The 9,745-nt window shown below is 34.6% G+C and overlaps 1 pseudogene; it reads right to left on the reverse strand.

The window, feature by feature from the left end:
• Positions 1 to 9,225, reverse strand: part of LOC117100196 — a 32,816-nt pseudogene extending 23,591 nt beyond the window's left edge.
• Between the last annotated feature and the right edge of the window lie 520 nt (positions 9,226 to 9,745).

Raw genomic sequence — 9,745 nt, forward strand, 5'->3', positions numbered from 1 at the left:
ACAGCCTATAAGAAAATAAAATTATATAAATATGTGAGTGGTAGAAAGTCATTACCAATTTCCTCTTAATAATACAGTAACTGAGTAAATATAAAAAGATATGCATGAATTAGTTACATTTAACATTTATATTTTAAATTACATATATTAGAAACTCCATATAAAAATAAATAGAAAACTAAATAATTAAACATAAATTTAATCAAATTCTAAAAAATTAAAAATATCAATAACTTACAATATATTGTAAACTAATTTCTGCTTTGAGTCTGTTAGGCCCTAAATTCTGAAGACTATTTTCTATATTTAATTAATAGGATTTATGTAGAGCACGTATCCAGAAAACTGCTTAAGGCGCTATTCCCCCGATCACAGAATCAATCATACACAATGTGCAACCTTCTCTGTTCCTTTGGGGGGGGGGGGGAGTATTCACCTAATAGTCAGCACTACACATCTCATTCAGAATCATTGACTTCCTACCAGGTACTCACTTATACTTCTAATAGGGGAAGAGAGGCAAATGCAGATAAAGTGTGGACACAAGCAGTAGTGACACGCATCAGTCTTGAACCTCCCCCCCACCCCCGATGGAAAGACCAACACCTTATATGCTGTGTCACACGCTTCTACACTAAATTAATTAATTTCTAGAAGTTTACATTATTATTAGGGATATGTTCACTGGAAAACAGAAATAAGTTACCATATGACATAATCCTCATCTTTAAATCCTGCCAGTGACATTTTTTTGTTCATCACCAAAAGGACAAAACCTTCGATATGCTCTTCATGATTTTGCCAATGATTGTAAATGTCCATAAAGTAATATTCAAATATTTATGTTTGCTAGGTAGTGCGTGCATGTAACAAAAGAAAACTGATTCTCATTTTAAGCAAGGTACAGCCAGCTAATTCATTTGAGTGGGTTCGTAATGGAAATAGCTTATTAATAAAAAGCGTGCATCCAAGATTTAATTAATCCTTACATCTTGCACATCTTACAGTACTAGTGATTATCTAACCTAAGCATACGTTCAAATTGCTTTTAACTGTAGACGATACATTTGAATGTTAACTTTAGATATAGTATTATATTAAAGATTAAGTGCATGTTAACTTGTTTGTTGAAGTTTGGTGTCGAGTGACAGTTTCATAAATTGATTTGATCTTATGAAAGACCAACCATTAAAGATGCGTTGTACAACTGAACAAATTTCAGAGTATGAGGCACTCTATTAAAGGAAAATGCTATTCTCAACAAGCATTATTATTTAAACCAGCGTTCTGCTAACTTTTGGACTAACGACTCAATTTTGGAATTCAGACATGAATTGCAATCCACTGACCCCCTTGTCCACGTGCCTAGTTCAGAGAGGGCAGCCCTAGTGTAGCATTTTGGGACTGGGGTTTAAATAGATTAAAATAAGTAACAATTGGGAGAATTTAAGTAGCCTTCGCGTGGTCCTCCCTGCAAATAACCCTAACACCTATGTGAAACCAATGCTTTACACCTGCAAATGTAGATCATTGATTTGCAATGCATAAGCGAGAAGTAACAATGCAAACAAAATCATAAGGCATAATGATGATTGTAGCCGCATTGTATTTCGTTGTATCACAGCTAATGAACAACAAAGTATGGAGGCTGATGGCTTTATTTGTATTTTTTTCAAAATAAATATTTAAATTTTCATTGAACAGCATAGAGCTGTCTGTTTTTGTTGATTTCAGTCAAGGTTGCGTGACCCACCAAGATAATTTGATTTAGCTTTATATTATTACTTTGAGGAGTTTTTTGGTATTAAAAACATCCTGAAATCAGCAAAAGCTAAATTATTTTATTTTAATCATGCCTCAATGGAAATGGATATTTTTTTTTTCTTTCAATGTTTTAAATTAATATTTGAGGTTTTTCCAGATATTATTACACAATTTATATACCGTACATATTGGAATAAACGCCTCATTCTGTATTAACGCGCCCCCCCCCCACCCGTCCCTCGAATAAACGCTCCCTCTAGAGCCTCATTGGGAATTAAACACCTCCCTCAAACAAACACTGTTTATCTTTTTTCCTCGAATTAATGCCCCACCCTCTAAAATGATTGTAAACAAATCTAATGGAAGTAACATAATTCTCAACACATTCTATTAATCTTCTACTCCGGTAGAATTATATTTTTTCTAACATGATTGGGATCAGTAATTTTATGGGATTACAAAATAAAATACAGTACTTTGACGGCAAATATTTGTTATAGTTTCACACTTTCAGTGAAATTAAAGGGTGTTTATTTGAGTATATATGTATCCCATTTAGACCAAAAAATGCCTCCCTTGAATAAATACCCCTCAATAACCATTCTCAACAATAAATGCCCGGGTGTTTATTTGAAAAAATACAGTACCTTAATTGGAAAGATGTGTAGAGGCTGGTATTAATCACATGGCCTGTCGCGGACAACATTGACTGCCTGACAAATAGTTCTGGGAAGCACCTAATTTTTAATCTAATTAACATACAATTAATCGTGTTTCAATTTATACATTATTAGAAACTTACCGTGTCATCCCAGGACATCTCATCTACTCCAGTTTCAAAGTCTCAAATTCCATGTCCACTCTTTCCTGTAATTACAAGATTTGGGATTTGATCTTAATATCAAGATCTGCTGCACCATGTAATTTCTTCTTAGAACCAAACAAAAGCGATTTAGTTTTGTCAATATTTACAAAGGGTTTGTCCTCATTCAGCCAGTATAATTAAAAGTGCTGCAATTAGGTAGGTTGATAGTGTTTCTTTTTCTACGTTTTACCTCTATCTGTTGCTCCTTTATTTTGTTGGTAACTTTTAAAACTTATTCTCAGAAATGGAATATAGGGTAAAATGTATATAATATTAATATTATAGCCAGGCTCTGGAGAAAAAAAACAAAAACTAACTGATATGCTGTCTTGTGTCTTAAAAAAAATTAATTGTGGGGAAATAAATTAATGTCAAAAATATAAATAGCGCAAAATCAATGATCAAAGGCACCGAGTGTTACTACCCATGGTCACTGGATAACATACAATAGCTAACCCGCAGAAAGTGCAACCCTCTGCTCCCTGAGAAGTATACCTAGCCTTACAATAAATGCCACAACTTTCTACCAGGTTTCCATTTATTCTCATAGGTAGAAGAGGGTTAAACGTAAGCAAAGTGACTTGCTACAGACACAAGAAACTTGTACAGCGTAAGAGTTTCGAACACCTAAGCTTAAAACTTGTTGGGAGTCCAGGCACAACCTAAGCGCCTACCGCTTTCATAGCTTACCTTGATGAGACCAGCCAGCATCAGTTTGTTCACGTAAACTGTTGCGGTGTGTGCCAAGTAAAAAACAAGGGGAAGGCGGAGTCTATCAGGACATACATTGAACACACGTTCCTCTGTAGGAAAAAAAAATCATCCCAAAATTTATAATCAGAAAATGAGTGAAAATGATATGTCTCTTTCTATCATAACAAGTAATATTTACAGGTTTTACTTTAAATGTAAATATATTTAAACTAGAAATGTTGCTTTTACGCTGCGCAGTAAAAGCATAGCCTGCCTGCGGTGATTTTTCTCTGAGAATTAATCAGTAGGATATAAGACTTAAGCTTTAGTTATCGTGGTAAACAAACTATTACAACAGCAACAACAACATCATGAACAAATATTACAATTTCACCTGAATTAGAAATTTTCTTTGGGAATTATTTTAGTGTTAGCATAAACTTACTGATTAGTGAAATATTAATTATGCATAAGGCTACGTTTTCTTATTACCATCTTGCATTGTGCAAAGTTTGAAATCAATCATACTTAGGCCTAGGCCTCCCAAATTTAGTTATCATGGTAACTAGCCTAAATTAATACCGGATTAATGAACATTAATTATGCAAATATGAGCAATTACCATATTCACACGTGTACTAAACAGGATCCGTCTTCTTAATATTACCATCTTGTATTTTGCCAAGTTTGAATCCAGACTTAACAAACTTGAGTTATCGTGGTGATTAGCGTCAATTACCTGATTAGTGAAAATATATGATGAGATATAGGCCTAGGCCTATACCTATAGCCTTAGCCTAGAGAGGGATTTAGGCCAGCCTAGGCCTGATGGGCATAGTGACCTAACAGTGGTGTTTTACTTGGAGACTATACCAAATTGATTGGAAATTAAACTTAACAATTTTGCCAATGTTTTGCTAATGCTATAAAGGATACTGTCCGCAAACATTGAGATTTTTCGACAAATGTTAGGCCTGGCCCCTGCACATCTACGACATTAGGTTAGGTAGGCTATGCATTGATGGTCTTTGGCCCACGAACTATACGCTGCCAGGTTTATGAAGGATCACTTAAATTTTAAAGCATACAATCCAAGGAGAACGCTAGGATAAGTAAATAAATACTATTTTGAACAATCGTACTGCCTTTGCTGAATCCTAGCCATTTACTTCTCACGTTAACAGTGGGTGGTTGTTTTTCGCAACCATAACCTTATCTTTTCCTATGCATCGCACTGTCTGTAATGTTTTCATGTACGCCCAAAGTTAGGTCACGTGACCACCTGTAAACAATCACCCATTAAATCCCTCTAGGCCAATTAGCATATTCACACATGTACAAAAACAAAGGGTCCGTCTTCTATTACAATCTTATGCACTTTTACAGTCCCCCTGTCGAACAACTTAGCCCCCTCCCCCCAGAAAACATAGCCGCCACTGCACTTTTTTCAAGTTTGAAACCAATCGGATTTACCAAACTTTAGTTTATGGTAAGTATGCCTAAATTACCTGATAGTGAAACATCATAATTATATGGAAATGAGCAATTAGCATATTCACACACGTATACCAAAAAAAACCAATATGTTCTATCTTAATTACCAATTTGAAACCAATCGGATTTACCAAACTTCAGCTATCGTGGTTATAGCCTAATTTTACCTGGTTATGTGAAATTATGCAAATGAACAGTTAGCATATTCACACTTTACCAAAAACAATAGGCTCCGTCTTCTTATTACCATCCTTTCATGCAAAGTTTGAAACCAATCTTACCAAACGTTAGTTGTCATGGTAACAGCTTAAACTACATGATTTGTGAAATATTATTATGCAAATCAGCAATTAGCATATCCACACACGCACTAACAACAATAGACTCAATCTTCTCATTACCATCTTGCATTCTGCCACATTTGAAACCAATCGGACTTACCAAACTTTAGTTATCGAATAACAAACACATGACCAACAACGACAACGACTTTGGGAAGGCTATAAGTTTTAAAATTTCTGCAGTTGTTTCAACAAGCATAATTGCTATTGTATCTTAAGAATACCAGAATACAAAATCACTATGAGATGCTTACAAAAATGAAATCAGTACAGGCTCCAGGAAGTTGGAGGGGCCGATGTCCCTATCGAGAGCGTAAGTGGCCGTTGTTGGAAGGTACTCAAAAATTTCTCGAAATTGGTCCAGGGGCAAAACTATGACAATTTAGGAGTTTCTAATGCTTCACTGTCTACTAATATGTAAAAAAAATATATATAATTGTTTTTCTCCCCTAACGAATTGAGTATTTCTCCCTGACGGAGTGGGGTGGGATCTTTCCCGTACCAAAACCCTGATGACGAATACATACTGAAGTCATTTCTTACCTTTGAGGGATGTGAATATGCTTTCATTGAGGCTGTAACTGTTTTCAAAATAATCCAATATATCCCTAAGGAAAAACAAATACAAAAGTGCATTTAAAAATAAGCCAACTCGGATTACACCACCTGAAATAAAGCATAAATAAATTGGAGGGCTCAAACTAGAATTGTGATGCAAGTTAAGTTAAAAGATACTCTATACCTGTAGAGCTTAAAAAAAGTTTGAAAAACACAAATACTGTATAGTTCCTCTGATATAAGCCCATTCCCACCCCGGGTATGCATTCTTTTTAAGCTGGTGGCCATGGAGTTTCAGTCTGTTGAGACTAGTAGCAGGCCGACCAATATGCACTTCCACATTGATAGGCCTTTATTTGTCAAAAATAAGGGAATACGTAGCATATAAGGGGAAATGGTGGGCAATAAAAAAAAATAGACACTACTAGATGCCAACAAATTGCAGTCTCACAGACTATTTAAATATGTTTTCAACTGACTGTTTTTAACAGAATGACATGCCCCGAGCCTGCATCCCCGGATCGCCAGCTGGCCGTTGACTTCGCAAATGGTTTGAAAACACTTTATCCCCCATCAATTTCCTCCTCCCATGTCAATACTCTACGACACTAGATACAGCGAGCTACACCCAGGAAAACTTCCAGATCTTGAATGCCAGAAGTTGTATTTCTATAAAAACTAAAAATCGGCCGAAAAATGATTTATCTTTTAACAATGAAAAAGCAAAATAACTACTCTGTATAACCCATCTCTAATGTAAGTCAGACAAAGAAAAAGGAAATTGTGTAACAGAAAAAGGTGAAAATGCATTTGTGACAAGAAACTGTGCGAGTTGGTACTAATAATTAAGCGTGATATCCGAAGAGCGAAATAATTCCTGTAGAGATTGACATTAGGCCCCATAAAAAAAATTATTAGTTTATCACCCGCTCCCTCATCACATTTGGGAAAAATCTGATTTTTTTTTTTTTTTTTGATTTTTTTTTTGACCCTCGAGCGTAAAAATATTTTTATTTCAAACGGTCCTTTTTCCATCTTTTTTCACTTGAAAAGCTCAGGGTTTCTTGCAAATATGCTTACTGGTACAACAAAAACATATTTTTTAAATATAAATTCGATTCCATTCTTATGACTTTTTATATATGTGTCTCTAACCATTGATTTACTTGCGATCATCGGTAAAATGGGGGCGGGATTGGCAAAAAAAAAAAAAAACAAAAAAAACCTCCCTCCCTCGTCAGTTTTTATTCTTTGATAGGGTGAAAAACTAATTATTTTTTTATGGGGCCTTACATAGAAAAATTATGTTATGTGGGCAAGGACAATAGAAATTAGTTAGTCTAGATTTTTATATTAAGTATTTTGAGTTATAGAAAGTATTTGCAATAGAAAAAAATAGTAATAATTTTAATCTTGTTTTGACAACATGTTTGTTGAAAACATTTACTTTGCAAAAATTGAAACTAATTGGAGAGTGATGTAATGTTGCCAAAATAATGATCACCATTCTGATAATACTAACCTGATCTGCCTCCCCCTATTGTTAATAATTACTGTAGATCGAGGGCGCTAATCAGAACAGAACAGCCATCTTGAATACTGTATACTGTACGTGTGTTTGATGTTGAAATAAAGTTCTATGAACGTTCTAATTTCTATCAGTTTATCTGTTTTATAAACACTATACTTAGCTATATAATATATAAATATAAATTCAAAAATGTGGAGCATTTTATTTTAGTGGTTATCAGAAAAAGTCCTGCAAATTTGACAGGAATTGAACCCAGGACCTTGCGATTAAAGAAGGCAAGTATCTTAAGGCTGGTTTCCATCCGATCGCAACACAGTCGCTACAGACTATTTACTGCAGTCGCTGCACTATGATAGCTCTCCCCGACGCAATCTGAAATGTCCTTGATTAGATAGACACTGATTCATGAAAAAAAAATCCTCTCTTACATGACACCCTGACAGTATTATATAAAACTCCAAAGTTTGGTTCACCATTCACACACAATGGCCAATAGAGGTATGAATAAATTTTGAAAAACACAAATACTATACACACACAATGGCCAATAGAGGTATGAATAAATTTTGAAAAACACAAATACTATAGTTCCTCGGGTATANGTATAAGCCCCCCCCCCCCCCCCCCCCGAACACAAGGTTTATACAATTACAATTCCAATCAAAAAAGGCAATTTTTCAGCACTGCATGCCTAATTCGAAGACTGTCCGTGGGCTGGTATTTTCGGGTTAATGGCTAATTTTTGTGTTTACACGTTCTCCGCTACCTTTTGTCAGATTATTCTGTACTTTGTATATTTGTGTATTCTGATATATTATAATTGAGTTATTTAGGCAACTTAGTTGTTTTTATTTGAATTTCAAAAGTTTAAAAAAAAGTGCCTGTCTTTTTGCATCTTTCGTAAGCAACTACAATGACCGGGGCCTGTGTAAAATGCCATTTTTCTAGATTTTCAGAGGGAATTCTGTTGTCTTCAAATCGCTTTGTTGAGCATTCACCAATAGAAAAGCTTCTTGTACACTTGCTAGAAACATTATTATTCATAAATTCTTTTGATGTAAGTTTTATTTTCATTGGTTGAAAAAGGGCCTGTCATTTTACAAAATACCATATTATAAAAGGAGGGCACGAATGGTCAGTTTTCTGTAGATGCATTTGAGACAGGATAGGCGAGCTCTATGGTTTAGGCGAAACCCTTGAACGTTTTGTCAGAATGTCGAATAATTCATTAAAGTATTTCATTAAATATTTATATCTAGGTGTAATAATGATCATAGAAGAATTCTAGCGAAATATTTTTTTCGAAATGTTGCTACTATTATACGCCTAAATTTCATGTTTAAAATGTGTTGGTGTCACAGCATCTGTACACCGTTGGCGTGATTGAGATGGATCACACCATTTTCTAGACAGGGTAACAGTTTATTAATAACATTCTATAGCAGTGTTGATGTGCAGTAGGAAGATTTGTTACTGTGGTTAGGCGTGTTTTTATGATTTGCTTACGTTTATTATTTTGTTAGATTTTATACGCTATCAAAATAGTTACTAAGCTGCTGCTGGTAAGATATTATTGCTGAGTCTATAATTCTCTGTACCACACAGTATAATGCAATATTCCAAGGAAGACTAATATGTAGCTGCGAAATGCAGGTTTTAACAAAAACATTATCTTGCAACGGATCTTTTTTCATTATAGACAAATGGGCCAAGGATTTCAATTAGAAACTTTATCACTATCTTCACCACAAGACAAACATAGACAAAATGCTCGACATAAACTACTTATCTTTCATGCTGCATTGCTTATAACTGCAATATGCGGTATTGCAGCTCTAAATGCTGTAATATAATAAATCATTTTGTTACATTCATACTTACTTTTTTGTGCATGATGATAGATCACAAGGCTTGATAGACTTCAGTGTGTATGGTCCTGTTAATACTCCAAGTAGATCCATTTTACACCACAGTATGTTGTCTGAAAAAGGTGACATTGTTTTTTTTCTCTCTTTTTTCCTATTGTATTTCTTATGTTTCCTTATCTTTCTTTTCTCTTTTCTTTCTCATGTTACCATATCTTTTGTTTCTTGTTTCCTTATTTTATTTTTTATTTTTTCATATTACCTCATCTTTCGTTCCTTATTCTCTCTCATGTGGCCTTTCCATTCCTTTTTATTATATTTCTTAAGTTTTCTGTACATTACCTTTCCTATTCTTACAGAAAAATTTACTAGACCTCTCAAGTTTCCAATCCTTTCAATCACATCCTTTCAGTTTCCTTACCTATTCATTCTAGTTACAAAGAAGTGTCATCATGACTTTTGCTTACTCCTTTTTTCCTAACTACTTACCGTTTAAAGTTGGAAGGCATCTCTTAGTAGATGTGATATCAGAGACAATTTGAAAGTATTTATTGACTCACAGTATCTAATTGTCAAAGGCAGATTGTTCCACAAGCGTGGAGCAGCAACAGAAAAAGCTCTGTCTCCCCAGGAA

The sequence above is a fragment of the Anneissia japonica genome, unplaced genomic scaffold (genome assembly GCF_011630105.1).
Source record: "Anneissia japonica isolate Jap-2015-1 unplaced genomic scaffold, ASM1163010v1 scaffold324_len738069_cov173, whole genome shotgun sequence".
Lineage (NCBI taxonomy): Eukaryota > Metazoa > Echinodermata > Crinoidea > Comatulida > Comatulidae > Anneissia > Anneissia japonica.